The sequence below is a fragment of the Geotrypetes seraphini genome, chromosome 1, assembly GCF_902459505.1.
Source record: "Geotrypetes seraphini chromosome 1, aGeoSer1.1, whole genome shotgun sequence".
In the NCBI taxonomy this organism is placed as follows: domain Eukaryota; kingdom Metazoa; phylum Chordata; class Amphibia; order Gymnophiona; family Dermophiidae; genus Geotrypetes; species Geotrypetes seraphini.
In genome coordinates, this window is record NC_047084.1 from 226,417,153 (window position 1) to 226,437,832 (window position 20,680).

The window sequence follows — 20,680 nt, forward strand, 5'->3', positions numbered from 1 at the left end:
TATTCCAGACTGGATTTTTTCCTGATTAGTCAATCCTTAGTGCGATTTGTTAAGTCTTCCATTATAAATGAAATTAGTGTGTCAGATCATGCCATGGTTCAATTGCAGTTGAATGCTTTTGGGAAAAATAACCTATCAGGACAGTGGAGACTTAATAATTCTTTATTACAAGAGGAGGATTTTATACGACACATTAGATCTGCAATCAATGAATACTTCACTAATAACTCTCCTTCTGACACCAGGTGGCCCTTCATATGGGATGCATTCAAAGCCTTTGTAAGAGGTATGATTATATCGTATGCCTCTGCAAAAAAAAAAGCAGTACTACATGAACTACTTGATACTGAAGCTGAAATCAAAACACTGGAGAGAGAACATTGTGCTGATCCCACTAATCTTGCAAAGTTGGGACAGTTAAGGGCTAAACGGTTTTCTTACAATGTCTCCCTGAGCAGGGTTTCTGCTAATCAAATTTATTCACAACATGCTGCTTATTATGCGACCACTAACAAATGTGGGCACAACCTTGCCAATTATTTAAAAGGCAAAAGAGATAAAACAAATATCACTGCTCTTCAAACTGATGATAACGTCTTACTGACTGATCCTGTGGATATTCTATCAACTTTTCAAAACTTCTACAGTAAGCTTTACACGTCAGAACTGGAGTCTGAAGGCGAAATTGAGGAATATTTAGTTAACCTCCCACATAATACTACGAACGAAGTGGATAATTTGAAATTAAGTGAACCCATCTCTGCTTCAGAACTGAGTGGAGTGATCAAGTCCATGGCGAAATCTAAAACCCCGGGTCCAGATGGATTAACGAATGAATTTTATCTTGTTTTTCAGGAACAACTGATCCCTCACATGATTGATTACTTCAACTATCTCATTGATACACATGATATCACTGGATCATTTACGGAAGCCACTATCATAGTCCTTCCTAAACCGAATAAAGATCCTCTGAAAGTTACCAACTATAGACCTCTATCAATGATTAACTCTGATGCAAAAATATATGCCAAGTTGCTGGCTACTAGACTTCAACTAGTACTACCTAACGTTATTAATATGGATCAAAATGGCTTCATGTCCAATAGATTTTCAAGCGATAATACACGCACTTTCCTCAATGTCATCGTCAAAGCAAATGAAATAGATGTTCCCATGGCTGCTGTAAGTCTGGATGCGGAAAAGGCGTTTGATAGGATAGAATGGCCTTATTTATTTCGTGTCCTTGATTGGTTTGGTTTTCCTTCCCAATTTATTAACATGATCCGTGTTCTATATTTCTCTCCTCTCACTAGAATATACATTAATGGATTATTCTCAACTTCATTTAATCCAAAAAGAGGAACGCGACAGGGGTGCCCTTTATCCCCGCTTTTGTTTAATTTAGCTTTAGAACCTTTACTTATAAACTTAAGGGCTGCTTCTAATATCAAAGGCATCAGTATCGGCTCAAAGGAAATCAAAGTATCTGCATACGCAGATGATGTGCTTTTATACATTACTGTGGACTCTATCACTCCTGCTTTACAAGTAATAGATTGCTTTTCATTAATATCTGGTTACAAACTAAATCTTACCAAAACTGAAGTAATGGCTTTGAACGCTCCAGAGGCGTGCACAACAATTCAAAATATGGGACTAAAATGGGCTGGAAGAAAACTAAAATACCTGGGCGTTATGTTTGCTCCAACTGTTGATGAAATAATCCAACTCAATACAGACCATTTACTGGACACTATCACCAAAATGACGTCCCGTTGGTCACCTTTCAGGTTATCTTGGTGGGGGAGACTTGAAACTATAAAAATGATGATATCACCTGTGATAAATTATACATTGAGTATGATACCGGTCTATTTAAAAAAATCCACATACAAAATGATTGAATCTTTGCTTACCAAATTTTTGTGGAATAATGCTACTCCACGCATCAGTCTACAAAAGCTAAAAAGGGACAAGCTTGATGGTGGAGTTCGTTTCCCCAGCTTTCATGACTACCACACAGCCATGTTACTTAAACAGGGTTCTCAATGGATCTTAGAACCTACAGATGGAGATTTACCAGCCTGGGTCATTTTGGAAACTGAGACAGATACCAAGGAGAATATTTTTCATTCCACGTTTACGCAAAATGTCACTGACACTCTAAGGGATCCTGCATCTTCCACTAAATCTGCACTCAAGAACCTGGATACATTGTTAAAAACAAAATACAGTGATACAACACATATTTATCTTTGGAATAATCCTAAAATCACCATTCAGAACAAAACAATAAATTGGGCCTCTTGGAAAAGAGCTGGCATTGCATTTATAGCACATTTATATTGCGATAGTTCATGGATTCCCTTTGAAACTTTATGCAAACAATATTCCTTAACACACACACAACATTACAGATGGTTACAATTACGACATGCTATTGCTGCGGGTTATGAGTTGAATACTCTTACACAAAACACACCTTCTATTTTGAAATTATATGAACTGATGCAGCTCAAACGTAAGGGTCATACAGCTGCATGGTATGCATTACTTATTAATCTTAAGTTCAATAATGCTTTAGGGTTATGTGATGTTTGGGCACAAGATACTGGTGTCGCTATACAGACGAAAACATGGTCGAACATATGGAAAGATACTTTTACAACGCTTCACTCTGCATCTATTATTCAGTCTACTTATTTTCTGATGCATCGGGCCTTTTGGACACCCTGTAAATTGGCTAAGTTACCTAATTCGGATGTCACTTGCTGTTGGTCTTGCAAATCTGATCCTGGTAAATTAGATCACATGATCTTTTCATGTCCTGCCATACATACCTTCTGGTTGAGAATATGGAAAACTATAGCTGAGGTATTAGATATCAATGAACAGATAACCATTGCAGTTGTGATATATGGTGCTTATGGTCTTAAGGATATTCTCACAGGTACAAAGGCTAAATTACTTAAAAGCTTAATCATGATTGCATTAAAGCTTATATTCACGAATTGGAAAAATCCAGATACACTATCATATGCATTATGGTGGCATAATGTTTGCCTAATCATGAGATATGAACGTAGCTTTGCTATTAAACATGATGGCGTCACTAGATATGATGATGTATGGCACCCACTATCAGACTACTGTGACAATATGCTCAAACATACATGAACTCGATATGTATTTGAACTGATATTTTTGTGATGTATACTATGTAAGAACTCTGTAAAATCCAGAATTCTAGTATTTGATTGTCATCTCATGTTGTTTTTTTTTTTGTTTTTTTTTTCTTGTTCTTTAATTTTTCTTTTATTATGCTTTAGAATGGCTCATTATATTACATAGACTCTGGCAAATATCTGTAATATTGTTCATTATTAAAACTAATAAAAAAACATTGAACTTAAAAAAAAAAAAAAAAAAAGCATTGATTTTTTATCTTACTCTGATTGAAGTTTGTTAGTGCAGAGAGCTTTACAGTATAAATAGCCTTTAATTTTTCATTTTTAATGCATGCATTCAGGCTGTGGCATTAGCTGAAGCACTGATGGGTAAGCAGAGAAAGATAAGGGAGCTGAATGGAGAATATTCCCTGACATTCTGCACATCACATTCTGCCTGGTTTCCAAGACAAAGAGATACCAGAGTTTACAGCAGGCCTTAATCTCCTTGCGCATTGATTTTTCCTGTGACTATCTTCTATTTAGTTTTTGTCATTTATTAAGGACAATGAATAATTTTATCTCTGAAGCTTTCTTAGCATAGGCCATTTTTTCCCTTTGATCAGGCCCTGTCTTCCTCTCTACTTTGTATCTGTGTGTTTTTCCCTTAGAAATTAATAAAAGGATGGCCATTGCCCAGGCTGAGGGGAATTTCTGTTGGTCCCCGCTGGGAATGTCTCCCTGCTAGTCTGACGGAATTTCCCAATGAATGCTGTGTGCGCATATAACTTTTGAGTGTCTATATGAATGGTGAGATTTCTCTCCCTCTGAATGTGTGGGTTCTTGTTTGGAGTCAGGGACATAGGCCACTGCTAACTTACTGCCTGCCATTTCTCCTTTAGGGCAGCGAGTATCTTTCATCTGAATACACCTGCTTCCACTGAGAATGATGAGTGCTTTTCTTTTTCCTGTCATATTTTCTCCCTCCTTCTTTCCCTGTGTTAAGAGTGAGAACAGCATAGTGCCTTGCTGTGAGCTAGATTTCGGAGAAGTCATCAGACAACTTTAGATTGCCGCAGGAATTCTCCGATACATATGTATTCTTCTCTGTACCCTTTTTTTATCCCTCACTGGTACAAGTATATTTTTCCTCTATATGTTGTGTGGTGATTTTGCAACTCACACATTAGGGTGCCCACACTTTTAAAATGACCAAGTCAAAATGATCTACCAACAATAAAATTTTTAAAAACACAAAGCACACTGAACGCAGAGAAAACGTTAATTATTTATTTTTCAAAGAGGTCAAGGCAGATGACTTTAAAATATGCAATGTCACCTCAGTAGCAACTATACAAAAATAGACAAATATACCCCCTCCCCTTTTACTACACCGCAATAGCGGTTTTTAGCACAGGGAGCTGCGCTGCTCCTGACGCAAAAAAATGCTATCGCGGTTTGGTAAAAGGGGGCCATAGTGCAAAATATAGACAGATGTAAATTCTCAAAATGACACATTTTGATCACTAAACTGAAAATAAAATCATTTTTCCTACCTTTGTTGTCTGATGATTTCATGAGTCTCTGGTTGCACTTCCTTCCGACTATGCATCCAATATTTCTTCCCTTCTTTCTGCCTCCTGCATTCTTCCTCTCCTCCAGACCTCATTCCATTCCCCCAACCAACATTTCTCTCTGTCCCTCCACGAGTCCAACTTTTTCTTTCTCTCTCCGTTCCCTTTCTGTCTGTATTTCTCTCTCTCTCCCTGCCACCTTTCTTTCTTTCTTTTCTCTCTCTCTCCCTGCCCCCTTTCTTTCTGTTTGTCTTTCTCTCTCTCCCTGCCCTCCCCATTCTTTCTGTCTGTCTTTCTCTCTCTCTCTGCCCCCTTTCTTTCTGTCTGTCTTTCTTTCTCTCTCTCCCTGCCCCCTTTCTTTCTGTATTTCTTTCTCTCTCCATGCCCCTTTATTTCGCTCTCTCTCCCTGCCCCCTTTCTTTCTTTCTGTCTCCCTACCCCTTTTGTCTTCCTTTCTCTAGCGCTCTCTCTGCCCCTTCTATCTTTCTCTCTCTATATCTGTTCCCTTTCTTTCTGTCTTTCTTTCTCTCTCCTTGTCCCCTTTCTTTCTGTCTGTCTTTCTTTTTCTCTCTCTCTCTCCCTGCCCCCTTTCTTTCTATATTTCTTTCTCTTTCCCTGCCCCCCTTTCTTTCTGTCTGACTTTCTCTCTCTCCCTGCCCCTTTCTTTCTGCCTTTCTCTCTCTACCTGCTCCCTTGCTTTCTGTCTTTCTCTCTCTCTCACTCCCCCTGCCCCCTTTCTGTCTTTCTTTCTCTATCGCTCTCTCTGCCCCTTCTGTCCCCTTTCTTTCTCTCTATCTCTCCCTGCCCCCTTTCTTTCTGTATTTCTTTCTCTCTCTCCCTGCCCCCCTTTCTTTCTGTCTTTCTCTCTCTCCCTGTCCCTTTTTTTCTGTCTTTCTTTCTCCCTCCCTTCCCCATTTCTTTCTTTCTTTCTTTCTCTATCGTTCTCTCTGCCCCTTCTGTCTTTCTTTCTCTCTATCTGTCCCCTTTCTTTCTGTCTTTCTCTCCCTGCCCCTTCTTTATTTCTCTCTTTCCCTGTCCCCCTTTCTTTCTGTCTTTATTTCTTTCTCTCTCCCTGCCCTCTTTCTTTGTCTTTCTTTATATCTTTCTGCCCCCTTTCTGTTTTTCTCTCTCTTTCTCTACCCCGCCTTTCTTTCTCTCTACCTGTCCCTTGCTTTGTCTTTTTCTCTCTCTCTCTCTGAATCCCTTTCTGTCTATCTTTCTTTCTCTCTCTGACCCTCTTTCTGTCTGTCTGTCTTTCTCTCTCTCTCTCTGCCCCCCCCTTTCTGTCTTTCTCTCTCTGCCTCTTTTCTTTGTTTTTCTTTCTCTCTCTCTCCCTGCCCCCACCGCCACCGATTTCTCCCTGCTTTCCCGACATCAGGCTAGGCGCGTACAAGCGCTGGGCCCACAAGCCTCCCCCACCCGGTCAATTCTGACATCAGAGAGGAAGTTCCAGGCCTGCCAGGCAGAGATTGGCTGGCCCGGACCTTCCTCTCTGACATCAGAATTGACATTGGAGTGAAAGGCTTGTGTGCCCGACACTTATACGCGTCTGGCCTGGCGTCGGGAAAGCAGGAAGAACAGAACGCAAAGGCAACGCGAGTCTATCGCAGCTCCGCAATCGACTCACATTGTCTTTGTGATCTACTGATCGATCGCGATCGACCTTTTGGGCATAAGAGTTTCTTTACTTGTGTATTTTTTATATGCTTCTCTGAATAAAAGAAGTTATCAGAAAGAAAAATGTAGTGGTTATTGCCTATCTACAGACATGTGACAGGGTGAATGTGTGTGCCTTTGGGTTCTGGGAGAACTGTGGTTGTAGGGCGGTCTGTAGGGAGGACTGTGGTTGTAGGGTGGCCCTTGGTCACGGAGCTCCTTACAAGTTGAATCTGGTAAAGCCACTGCTTTATGGATAGGGAAAACCTCTTGATTCTATTCCATTTCAACAAGTAATTATTAAAGGTATAAGTTTTCAATAAAAAATTGGGGGGTTATTATCAATTCAACATTATCCTCAGAAGCTCAGATGCTGAATCATTTTTAAAAATTGAGTCCTAAGCATTATGAGACAGATTCATGCTCTGCTAAAACAAAGTGAAATAAGGCAAGTGGTTTGGGCAGTTTTGCTCTCACCTGGACTATACAGTAACCTCCTTTATTTAGGTCTGAGAAAATAGAACAGCTGACAAGATGATTTATAAAGGTGAAGTGGAAGAGAGCCCACCATTTCTGATTTCATTGGATTGGTTCTCCTGAATTTGGGGATAAGTTTTAAATTACCTACCTTTTAAACTTAAATCCTTAATGGGATTGGCCCCAAATATCTTTTAATGCTTGTTGTTCAGCAAGTACGCTCTACTCACAATCTGATCTTCGATTAGTTATTTTATATGTTAACAAATTGAGATTGGTCTCCACAAGGGATAGGGGAACAGGTGATGGAGCACCTTTAGAATGGAATCAGTTCCCATTACAGCTTAAATCTAAGGCAAGTTATCTTTTATTTAGGAAGAAATTAGAAACCTTGAAAAGAGGAGACTGAGAGGGGATATGATCGAAACATTCAAGATAATGAAGGGAATAGACTTAGTAGATAAAAAGACAGGTTGTTCATCGTCTCCAAGGTAGAGAGAACGAGAGGGCACTCCCTAAAGTTAAAAGGGGAAAGATTCCGTACGAACTTAAGGAAGTTCTTCTTCACCCAGAGAGTGGTAGAAATCTGGAATGCTCTTCTGGAGGCTGTTATAGGGGGAAACACCCTCCAGTGATCCAAGACAAAGTTAGACAAGTTCCTGCTGAACCAGAATGTACGCAGGTAAGGCTAGACTCAGTTAGGGCACTGGTCTTTGACCTAAGGACCACCGCAGGAGCGGACTGCAGGGCACGATGGACCACTGGCCTGACCCAACAGCGGCAATTCTTATGTTCGAGCAGCTGCTACAAAGAGAATGACAGTATGAATAATATTAATTATAACAGGAGAATTCCATCTCAAACCATAGCTTCGTTAGTAGTGATTTTTAACTAAGATTGTTTACTTATAATTAAATATGGATATAAATACACCATTTAAAACAATTAACTACTTTTGTATTATTGTATTAGTTTGTCAATTCTCCAATTATGTAACTTGACTTGTTAGTAATTTGCAATTTTACTTTAATACTGGAAGATTGGAAGGTGGCCAGCATATTGCTGATTTTTAAAAAGAGTGCCATAGGTGATCTGGAAAATTATAGACTGAAAGTCTTATTACATCAGTGCCTTGCAAAATGGTAGACTGTTATAACAAACTGAGAAAAATATTTCTTCACACAACGTGTACATACTTATACATACAAAAAGAAAGAAAGAAGAAACATCTTGCCTCAAAATACAAACAGTACAGCAAGAGGCAAGGGAGGTGTCCTATCAGCCAATGAAATCAGACTTTATTCAAACATGTGGTCTCAACAAGGATCCTAGTTTCAGCATCTAAAAAACACCTTCCTCAGAGGACACTAAACTGGACACATAAAATAAAAGCCATTCCATATAAAAAACATCAATTGAATGGCATGCACATTTAAACAAAGCATATACATACATAGTGATGGCATGTATCTTAAAAATACAAAGTGAAAACATTTACGAATGCCCTATTATGGATTAAGAACTGGTTGAAAGAGAAAACAGCGTAGGTTTAAATGGTCAATATACTGAATGGAGAATGGTAAATAGTGGGGTTCCCCAGAAGTTTATGCTGTAGACTTCTGCTTTTTAACATATTTATCAATGATCTAGAAATAGGAACAACTAGTGAAATAATTAAATTTGCTGATGACACAAAGTTGTTCAAAGTTGTTAAATCTCAAGAGGATTATGAAAACTTGCAAGAGGACCTTGTGAAACTTGGAATCAAAATGGCAGATGACTTTTAATGTGAGCACGTGCAGAGTGATGCATGTGGGGAAGAGGAACCTGGACTATAGCTACGTGACGCAGGGTTCCACGTTAGGAATTATTGCTCAGGAAAAGGATCTAGGTGTCATCATTGAGGATACATTAAAACCCTCAGCCCAATGTGCATTGACAGCTAAGAAACCAAATAGAATGTTAGGAATTATCAGGAAAGGAGTGGAAAACAAAGATGAAAATGTTATACTGTCCTTGTTTTGCTCCACAATATGGCCGCACCTCGAATACTGTGTGCAATTCTGGTCTTTATATCTCTAAAAAGATATAATAGAATTATGAAAGGTACAGAGAAGGGCAAAGAAAATGATAAAAGGGATGGGACATTGTCTTTGTGAGGAAAGGCTAAAGCAGCTAGAGCTCTTCAGCCTGGAGAAGAGACAGCTCAGGGGTGATATGACAGAGGTCTGTCTATAAAATACAGAGTAGAGTGGAATGGGTAGATGTAAACTGCTTGTTTACTCTTTCCCAAAATACTAAGACTAGGGGGCAATGAAGCTACTAAGTAGTAGATTTAAAACAAACTGAGAAAAATATTTCTGCACACAACATGTAATTAAACTCTAGAATTCTTTGCAGGAGGATGTGGTGAAATCAATTAACTTAGCAGGGTTTTAAAAAAAGGTTTGGATAATTTCCTCTTCATTCTGCAATTCACCTTATTGTCCAGCTCTATTCTAAAATTTGCAGATTGTCCAGCTTTATTCCTTGGGTTGCATACAAGAGACCTATACTACATACTTAAGATTCATATTTTCCTTTTATCTATTTCTTTTGTAATAAGTTGTACCCTCACTTCCACCTAGAACTCATTCAAGTGGTATAGAAGAATAAAGTTATTATTATTATTATAAAAGAGAAGTCCATAGGCCATTATTGAAATGGCATGGGGAAATCCACTGCTTATTTCAAGGATAAGCAGCATAAGGGAAAGGGATTGGGACTTGTATAAAGCCTTTTTGTAGTTATACAACCACACTCAAAGTGGTTTACATACAGGTACTTCAAGCATTTTCCCTATCTGTCCTGGTGGGCTCACAATCTATCTAATGTACCTAAATTCTGTTTTACTACTTGGGATCTAGCTAGGTACTTGAGACCTGGGTTAGCCACTGTTGGAAAAAGGATACTGGATTTGATGGATCTTCAGTCTGTCCCAGTATGGAAATTCTTATGCTCTTATATAAATATTAAAGTAAATTAAATCATGTTAAAATTTCAAGATTTTTGTTTTTTACTCTCGAGTTTCTTTTTTTCACTGTGCTGTATTAGGGCCAACTATAGCACTGAAGCACTATGAGGAAAATTCTGTCAATGGTGTATAAAAAGATAGGTACCTATAATGTAGGCACCTATCTCTCCTCAATCATAATTAGGTGCCTATTACAGAATCATGCCTAACTTAAAACTTGGGTGCCTGTAATGTAGGCCAGGGTTTAAAGGCCTACATTATAGTTGCCTAAGTCCTGAGAATTGCACCTAGTGGGGCCTAAGTCCTTCGCCATCCCTAAACACGCCTACTTTGAAGTTAGGCACCGCCAGGCATCTAATCTTATGCGCTTATTTGTTTAGGGACCTCTTATAGAATTTCCCCCTAAACCTGCTCCACAAGAATATTGCACTGGAAGATACATATGCAGTAAGGCCAATATTTAGTCAAGGTGCTGACCAGATATATTCAACACTGCCAGCTATGTGGATAGTAGTGCTGAATATATGTATATGTATACTGCTGGCACAGTGAGCACTCTCCGTTTAATTTAGACCTGTTATTCAGCAAGATTAAATGGAACGTATAACTATCTGGACAGTGGCTAAACATTGCTGCTAATTGAATTATTTTTAGGTCTGTAATTGCTTTGCTCCTAAACCTACCCATCATTTTATCTTGCTGTTTAGCAAGTTAAATGGCCTGATAATAATAATAATAATAATAACTTTATTCTTATATACCGCCTCCATAAAACTTTTTAAAATACAAGGATAAGCTAATTATACAGCTCAAATAGTTCTAAAATTCAGCATACTTTTAGCTAAATTAAAATGACACAATGTAACCACAGACGTTGAGTAACAATTCACACAAGACTGAAACAGTTCTTCTTCAAAGATGCAAAATTTGCATTTTTAAAACAGAATTCCTCCAAATGTATTAAAACAGTGCACCATAATTAGAGCTTCTGGCTTTCAGGAATATTTTAGCATACAGCAAAGTGGCCTGCAATGAGAATGAAGTGAGCAAGGTAGAGATGTGTCCATCAGGATGGAAAGGGAAAAGGCAAGAAAGTGGTATGGTAGCCTGTGGAAAGGAGAAAACAGGAAAAAAGCAAATGAGTTACTCTGAAAATAAGCCCTACCCTGAAAATAAGCCCTAGCATGATTTTCGGGATAGGTCTTAATATAAGCCCTACCCCCAAAATAAGCCCTAGTTGAAGCGCTGGATTTGCCGGCAGCAGTGCTTCCCCTGCCGCCCCTCTCCCCCCCTCCCCGCCCGCCTTGCAGCCGAACCCCTGCTGACCCTTCCATCCGAACCCTACTGACCGCGAGACAGATATACCTTCTTGCAAACGGCAGCGTTGGCAGCAATCTAGACAGGCTGCTTCGCGGCCTTCTCCCACCAGGGCATTCCTCTGCTGCATCACTGATGATGTCATCAGCAGTGCAGCACACGGAATGCCCTGGCGGGAGAAAGCCACGAAGCAGCCTGTCTAGATTGCTGCCGATGCTGCCATTTGCAAGAAGGAATTTCAGTTTCGCAGTTGGCGGAGTTCGGATGGGAGGAAGAGATGGAAGGGTGAGCAGGGGAGTGCGCGGTGGGGGGGATGGGAGGGATAGAAGCTGTGCAATGGAAGATTTTCAAAGAAGAGAAATTGATGCAGCAGTACTGATATCATCGAGAAGTAGCTCTGATGATGAGGATGCAGGCAGTACAGTGGCCTTGTGACAAGAAGCTCTGCCCTACCCTACCTGACCACCCCAAATGTTCCAGGTCTACAGTTACTTACTGTGTTTCTCTGAAAAATAAGACCTAGTGCACTGGTCTCAAACTCACGGCCTGGGGATCACATGCAACCCGCCAGCTGCTATTTTGAGGCCCTCGGTATGTTTATCATACTCATAAAAGTAAAATAAAACAGTTTCTTGATCATATGTCTCTTTAGCTATAAATTACAATATTATTATTAAGACTTAGCCAAAAGGAAAGATTTATATACTATAAAGAGTTTACCTCATGCAAAATTGTCATTTCTTTAATAAGACATTAACTATTTTTTTCTGAAGCCCTCCAAATACCTACAAATCCAAAATGTGACCCTGCAAAGGGTTTGAGACCACTGACCTAGTGCATTTTTTGGGCCCAAAATTAATATAAGAAAGTGTCTTATTTTCAGGGAAACACAGTAGTAACAATAGTGATAGAAGTAAAACAAGTCCATCATCAGGGTGAATATTGAATAAAAGGCAAACTAGCACGCTTGGGGTAACTGGGATGAGACATAAGAAAGAGGGAGGAAGCTAAAGATGTGGGTCAAGTAAAATGACCCAGTGTGTGGAGAAAGAAATAGCCAATTACAGTAATGAACTGAGGGGAAAGAGCAAAACTGACTGCCTTGCATGAAAGTAGGCCAGTGGAAAACATTTGATAGCACTTAATAGCAGGCAAGTTATAAGGCCATGAAGCCATAGACACCAATCACCATTTTGCCTTACATGACACCAGTAATTAGAGAGCTGCATGCTTATTTTGTCTAAACCCCCCCCCTACACACACAAATGGAAATCCAGTGTCCTAACAGTGGAAGCACAGGCCAGGAATGGATGCGAATTGCCACCATCCTGTGTGGGACCCCTGCTTTCGCTTCTAGTCACATACCAGTCATATTGCCCCTCTTCTCCTCCCAACTGCTTCCAGCCGCACAATGCAAATTCTATACAATAAACACAGAATTCTGTGTAGGTAGGAAATTCTGCACAAATTCTATACTGTGTGCGCAGTTGCCCAGAATTTCCCCAGGTGTAAGCAATGAAAATACCTCAGAAGCAGAATCAGAAAATTTAGGACCCATTTTACAAAGCTTGACAGCAATGCCCCAAAGCCCATAAGAATTGAATGGGCTTCAGTGCTTTTACCACAGCAGCATCATTACTGTGGCTTTGTAAAAAGGGCCCTTAGGCAGCAGAAGCAGCACAGGGCTTACAGAGTGGCACATTCTATAATCTAAAAAGCTTCACAGGGGCCCAGTTTGCAAAATTAAAAGCCAGCCTACCATTATGCAGACTACTATAGTGCTGTCATTGCATTGGTTGGGTTCAGTTAGCCTGGTCACTGGATCACAATAACAACAACAAAAAAATAATAATAAATCAGCACATTTCCATATATTTTAGTCCTCTTACAATGTTGAGTAAAGTATTCTAAAAATCCATACAGGCCAGAAAAATCTGGACAGCTGCCAACCTTATACTGATTTCTTGCAGCAACATAGCACAAACTGTTTTGTTGTTATAAATTCTAGTAGCTGGAAGAATCTAGTGCTACCCACGTTTTCTTTCAAGTACTGTGACTAGGTAAATTAATTCCAACCTTCCTCTCCCCCACAACCATATGTCAATAGCCAATCTCCTCTTGGGTTGCTACATGACTATGTCATAAGGAATAAACAAGCTATTTCAGTCCTGGTTTTATTCTACTGCATATAAAGATTTGTAGCTTTTATTTTTATGTTGTTTCGGGGTGGGGGTGGAGGGAGTTATTATTTTCTTGGGAATCTCCATAGGAGAATCAGAACTACAAGTCCATACATTCAATACTATAAAACCAGGACTGGATTAACCAGTTCATTATGACGTAGTCAGGAGAAAATCCTACTCTGCTCACACTCTCTCGTGTCTCCCAGCTTATTCCACCTCCTCATCCCCGCCCCCACCAACCCCCCGCGTACTTTCACCTCGGTCCCTCAGCTTAATCTACCTACCAGCTTTCCTCCCCTTACTCCAGCCAGTCATCCCATCCTCATCCCTCTGCCAGCTTCCACCAGTCTGTTCCTATCCCCACCCAAGTGGTTCCAATCAGTTTGTCAAACCCGCATCCCTCACCTTCTTCCTGTCAGTGTTGCCAGATGTACGATAACTGGACCCATCATAACGTCGACTACATCCAAAAAGTAAAAAAATTCCCCACCATTTTTTTTTCTCACTTTAATCACTCTTATATTGTACGGCAGCTGAAACAAAAAGTTGCGACGGTAGAAAAAAAAAAAAAAGAAGAAGAAGCTTACGTCCAAGGAGCTAGCCCTATCTGGCTGCTTTCCAGTACCACTTCCTGGTTTCCTGAAGCCAATCAACAGAAGCTGCAGGAGCCCTCGGCATTATCTTTAGCAGCCAATCAGAGCAACTTGTATGCAGTATTACCAGTTAGGCAGATTTCCTGCCTGTTTAGATTGCCTTTAAAGACCGGCTACAGTTTGGGGTTTGCTTTCCCCCAGTATGGGGGGGAGGGGGGTCGATATTCAGTATTCAACCAAGCAGCTTTTCAGTCTTGTGCTCCGGCCGCGTCCCTAAGCATTTCAAGCCTCGTTCTCAAAATATAAATATATCTTTCGTGTATTTTAAATAGCCCCCCCCCCTCTCTCTGTGTGTTTCAAGCCTCACTCTGGTGTCTCCACCTATTTATTTTTGCGTTTTATTACCTTTCATAAGTTGTTGATTGTAGCCGAGGTGTCGGGATAAATTGTCTTTTCTACGCAAAGAAAATCTGTTCCTGGGAATTCCTGGTTCAGAAGTCTCAAGCTAGATTTTCATTTTTCTTTCTATGTAGATTTGTTTATGTACTGTATAGATAAAAAAAAGAGCAGGCGTTGGAAAGTGCAAGGCTGTGCCTTCTGTGAAACACACAGTACTAAAGCGGAAAGACTAGGAGGGTTGGGATTATAAAAGTGGTGCTTTTTCTAAGAAAGCTTGCACTGAAAACAGAGACTCGACCGGGGAAGAGAAGTGCGAGAGAGCTGAGAGTATGAGCCCTTCTTCAGTGGCATACCTAGCATATGTGACACCCGGGGCCCATCATTTTTTGACACCCCCCCCCCATCTATACGAAAAATATGATTTTTAGTAACAATCCACATATCTCACAAGAGTGTACCTAGGAAAAGGCAGCATCTTAAACACTGCAGTGAGCACTAGAACACTAACACATACATTGCAAAACTAAACAAGACAGATCCTTCACAGTCAATTGATCCTGTATAGTCGATGCTATCAGAATGCCATGTCCCTTTCATACACACAGACAGATACACCCTTGCCCAATATGGAATGATCACAAACTAAAAATAGAAATATGTAGACAAAAGTTAAACTGAACCGCCAAGAAACCAGACTCTGCATACAATGCAACACAACACCACAAAAACAATAATACATGTCCTCTAATACTGTGAAAAATATAAAGACAGTAGATGTAAATTTGAAAAAACTGATACATAACAATCACCACTTTACAAATTAACAAATAAAAATAAAAAAAATAATGAGAAATAAGAAAATACCATTTTATTGGACTAATCCCTGTAAGCTCGGTCCCCATCCCCGCAAACCACCTGATTCCATCCACACAAGCCTTGAATTATTTTATATTGAACTTATTATATTAAAGTATAAAAAGAAACAATATTCTGTACAATTGTCAATTTATAAATCAGCGTCTTCTCCCAACTCTCTCTTCCCCATTTCCCTTCAGCGTCCTCAGCCCACTCTCTCTCCACTTTCCTTCAATGCAAACACATAAAAACAAGTAAGTAATTTTATATCATTTTCATTCTATTCATTCATAGAAATTAAAGTCTAAATAATGCCAGTCACATAACAAAACATGATTTTACAAAAATTATTCCCTGCACAGTCAAGCCTGCAAGGATTACTAGATGTCTTTCAGCAGCTTCCCTCCCACCCTCCCTCCCCCTTACCTTCATAGCCAAGTAAAAAAGATCTGCCAACAATAAAATTTTAAAAACACAAAGCACACTGTACGCAGAGAAAATGTTAATTATCATTTATATTCCGCGGGTTTTCAAAGAGGTCAAGGCAGATGACTTTATGCAATGTCACCTCAGTAACAACTATACAAAAATAGACAAATATACCCCCCCTTTGGAGGCTGGGGATGGAAGCTGAGAATTGGCAGAGGCCTGGAAAAACTGAGAATCAGGCAGGGGGGCTGGGGAAACTTTGGGGATGATTTGCTTTGGGGAAGCTGTGAATCTATGTTTCTAACTAATTTTACAGCTATGTTATAGTTTTTGACACGATATTGCCTTGGTTAAATAAAATGTTTAAACTTAAAAAGCTGTGTCATTAACAGTGAATCGAATCGAACAATCGATTCAACAGGGTGAATCGAATCGAATCAAAATATTTTTCTCTGAATCGGGCAGCACTACTGCCTAGATAGGCCAACTACTTCAGGTTGTGGCATGGAATCCCTCTGGGTAAACCTGGCAAGAGGCAGAGAAAAATGCCTGTATCTAGGTGTGGTATACAGACCCCCAAGACAACTGGAAGACATGGACGCAGAATTAATTGAAGACATAGAGAATATCACTCTACGAGGAGAAGCTGTACTGCTAGGGGACTTCAATATGCCTGATGCAGACTGGAACTCATTTTCAGCGACAACCAGCAGTAGCAGGAGGCTCTTAACCTCCATAAAGGGAGCACTTCTCAAACAAATGGTAACGGAGCCCACTACGGCCCAGGCGATCCTCGACCTGGTACTCACCAACGGGGAAAGCGTCTCAGAGGTCTCAGTAGGAGATACGCTAGCCTCCAGCGACCACAACATAGTATGGTTCAACCTTAGGAAAGGCTTCCTAGATCAAACACGAAAACAAAGGTACTCAATTTCCGGGGCACAGACTTCGCACGCATGGGAGATTTCGTCCATCAGACGCTGCAGGACCAAGCGGAGACCGATGATGTAGAAGCTAAGTGGTTAACACTGAAATCAACCATACATGAAGCAACTAGCCGCTTCATAAAATCAGTAAATAAACGACAAAGAAACAATAAACCCCAATGGTTCACCGCGGAGATCTCGCACCTCATTAAGGAGAAGAAAAAAAGCGTTTCTCTCCTACAAGCGCACGGAGAAAAGAGAGGCAAAAGTAGAATATAGGACCAGGTCTACAGCGGTCAAAATGGCAGTTAGGGAGGCAAAACTTCGAGTGGAAGAAATTCTGGCAAAAAACATTAAAAAGGGGGACAAATCCTTCTTCAGGTATATTAGTGACAGAAAAAGGAACACAGGCGGGATAGTACGCCTTAGAAGACCGGACGGAAGTTACGTGGAAGCAGATTCCGATAAAGCCGAACTACTGAATGAATACTTCTGCTCAGTCTTCACCTGTGAGGCACCGGGACACGGTCCGCAGTTGAAGGCAACACAAAGCACAGAAGACCCGTTTCAGAATTTTGAGTTCACACCAGGTGAAGTTTACAGTGAACTGGCAAGGCTCAAGGTGAACAAAGCCATGGGAACAGACAATTTGCACCCAAGAGTGCTCAGAGAATTGAGCGATGTCCTGGCGAAACCGTTGGCTGAGCTATTCAATCTCTCCCTAAGTAAGGGGAAAGTTCCCCTGGACTGGAAATTAGCTAATGTCGTTCCTCTGCATAAAAAGGGTTGCAGGGCAGAGGCTGCGAATTATAGACCAGTGAGTCTTACATCAATAGTGTGCAAACTCATGTAAACACTAATTAAAAGCAAATTGGACACGATCTTGAATGAAGGGAATCTTCGGGATCCCAGTCAGCATGGATTCACCAAGGGTAGGTCCTGCCAATCCAATCTCATCAGCTTCTTTGACTGGGTAACAAGAAAGTTGGACTTGGGAGAGTCTTTGGACGTTGTGTACCTGGACTTCAGTAAAGCTTTTGACAGTGTCCCACACCGCAGGCTGCTAAGCAAGATGGAATCGATGGGGTTAGGAGAGACACTAACTGCATGGGTCAATGATTGGCTGAGTGGCAGACTTCAGAGGGTGGTGGTTAATGGTACCCTCTCTAAAACATCGGAGGTGACCAGTGGAGTGCCGCAGGGCTCGGTCCTGGGTCCACTCCTTTTCAACATATTCATAGGGGATCTGACTCAAGGGCTTCAAGGTAAAATAACACTATTTGCCGATGACGCCAAACTATGTAATATAGTAAGTGAATGCAGTTTACAGAATTATATGGCGCAGGACCTGCTTACATTGGAAAGTTGGTCCTCAACCTGGCAGCTAGGCTTCAATGCTAAGAAATGTAAGGTCATGCACCTCGGAAGCGGAAATCCATGCAGGATGTACTTCTTGAATGGAGAAACTTTAACTAGGACTTCAGCAGAACGAGATTTAGGAGTAATCATCAGTGCAGACATGAAAACTGCCAATCAAGTGGAGAAGGCTTCATCTAAGGCAAGGCAGATATTGGGTTGTATCAATAGAAGTTTCGTCAGCCGAAAGCCTGAAGTCATAATGCCGTTGTACAGGGCCATGGTGAGACCTCATCTGGAGTACTGTGTGCAATTCTGGAGGCCACATTACAGTAAAGATGTGCGCAGAATTGAATCGGTTCAACGGACGGCCACCAGGATGATCTCGGGGCTCAAGGGTCTCTCGTACGAAGAGAGACTGAACAAATTGCAGCTCTACACTCTTGAGGAACGTAGGGAGAGGGGAGACATGATCGAAACATTTAAGTACCTCACAGGACGTGTCGAAATGGAAGATGATATTTTCTTTCTCGAGGGACCCTCGGCCACAAGAGGGCACCCGCTCAAACTCAGGGGCGGAAAATTTCATGGCGACACCAGAAAGTATTTCTTCACAGAGAGAGTGGTTGATCATTGGAACAAGCTTCCAGTGCAGGTGATCGAGGCAGACAGCGTGCCAGACTTTAAGAATAAATGGGATACCCATGTGGGATCCCTACAAGGGTCAAGATAAGGAAATTGGGTCATTAGGGCATAGACAGGGGGGGGGTAAGCAGAGTGGGCAGACTTGATGGGCTGTAGCCCTTTTCTGCCGTCATCTTCTATGTTTCTATGTTTCTATGGGGTAGCAAACTATAGTCAGAGTAAACTTAGATCCTGACAGAAATTCTATCCAATGTGTAGATTTTACCTGATAGAAAAGTAGGTTGTAGTGTATGTGAAATCTATAAAATCAAATATTTACAAGCATCTTTTTGAGGGAGAGGAGATTAGGACAGCGATTCCCAAACCTGTTCAGATTTTTGGGATATCCGCAAAAAATGACAGAACCCATGAAGGAAGAATCGATGCTGCATCTGATGCTTACAAATGGGGAAAGTGTCTCTTGTGTCCAAGTTGGTGCCCACCTGGGTGGTAGTGATCATCAAACGGTTTGGTTTGATATTACAGCTATAGTGGAGGGCAGCCACAAAAAACTCAAGTCCTGGATTTTAAACATGCAGACTTCAGTAAAATGTGGGGGGGGGGGGGCAGTACCTGAAGAAAGAGCTGATAGAATGGAAGGATATATAGTAAGAGAAATGGAAAAACAGCGGTCCAAGCTAAAAGGAGTAAAATTGTCAACTGACCTTTATGTGAGGAAAATAATTAAAAGCAAGAGAAAAAGAAACCCAATACGGTTTTCTAAAGAAGTAGCAGAGAAAATTAGGCAATGAGTTGGTGTTTGTGAAATACAAAAAAACTCAAGAAGAGGAGCATAGAAAGGAATACCAGATGAAATTGAAAGAAGCCAAGAGACAGATGTGGAAGAGCAAATGTCTAGAAATGTTAAAAAAAAAAAAAAAATGGGTGACCAAATAGTTTCAGGTATATTAGTGAAATGAGGAAGGCAAAAAATGGAATTGTGAGACAAAGATGCCACAAACTACTATGTGGAGACTGATTAGGAAAAAGCAAGCATGCTAAACAAATATTTCTGCTCTATGTTCACAGAAGAAAATCCTGGAGAAGGACCACAATAGGCTGGAAAAGTTACACATGAATGGAGTGGTTACTTTAACCTCATATTATATCCTTTAATTTTATCGCTTCTCCATCTCTGGGAAAGGTTTGTAAATTATCATTTCAAGTATTTAAACATCTTGCATACAGATAGATGAACAAAGATTCAAGTGGACAAACCCTCAGCAACAAGCGATGGCAATGTTGCAATACAGGCCAGAGTGTGTACAATACAGGCCAAGTTTCCTTAAATACAGAACAGGCTGTTTTTAAAGATTGTATTATCCATTCCTGCTGCTGGACAGATTGTAAATAGATATGACAAACACTGTTTGAAATGTCTGTATGCAAATGCCAGAAGCCTAAGAAACAAGATGGGAGAGTTAGAATATATTGCACTAAATGAAAAGATATAATAGGTATCTTCGAGACCTGGTAGAAGGAAGATAACCAATGGGACACTGTCATACCGGGGTACAACTATATTGCAGTGATAGGGTGGATCGAATTGAAGGAGGCATAATGTTTTATGTTGAGGACCTTGAATCAAATGGACTGAAAATTGTACAAGAGCCAAAAAACACCTCGGAATCCTTATGGGTAGAAATCTCATGTGTAAAGGGGAAAAGGTTAGTGATAGGCATGTACTACTGTCTACCTAAAATGTTATCAGAAATTAGGGAGATTAACAGACTGAGTAACACAATAATAATGGGTGATTTCAACTATTCCGATCTTGACTGGGTAAATGTAACAGGGCTAGGTGGAACAGCTGGTTCAGGAACCAACAAGAGGTGAGGCAATTCTAAATCTAGTTCTTAGTGGAGAGCATGAATTGGTGCAGGAAGTACTGTAATGGTGCTGGAGCTGCTTGATAACAGTGACCATAATATGATCAGATTTGATGTAATCCCTGGAATAAGTCCACACAAGAAATCCAATACAATAGCATATAACTTTAATATGAGGAGAATGGTAAAAAAAGAAACTTAGAGGAGTAGCTGCAAAGG

General features: G+C 40.6%; 1 protein-coding gene across 4 annotated transcripts in view; it reads right to left on the bottom strand.

The window, feature by feature from the left end:
- The window catches only part of KLHL5 (kelch like family member 5), a 163,795-nt gene extending 149,536 nt beyond the window's left edge, over positions 1-14,259 (bottom strand). For 2 of the 4 annotated variants that reach the window (XM_033947422.1, XM_033947404.1), the window contains exon 1: positions 13,978-14,259. The gene's annotated coding sequence lies outside the window, so the exon portion shown is untranslated. Of the gene's footprint in view, positions 1-13,674; positions 13,694-13,795; positions 13,934-13,977 lie in introns of those variants that run through there. The other 2 variants (XM_033947394.1, XM_033947413.1) reach the window with 2 other exon arrangements.
- Positions 14,260-20,680: the final 6,421 nt, after the last annotated feature.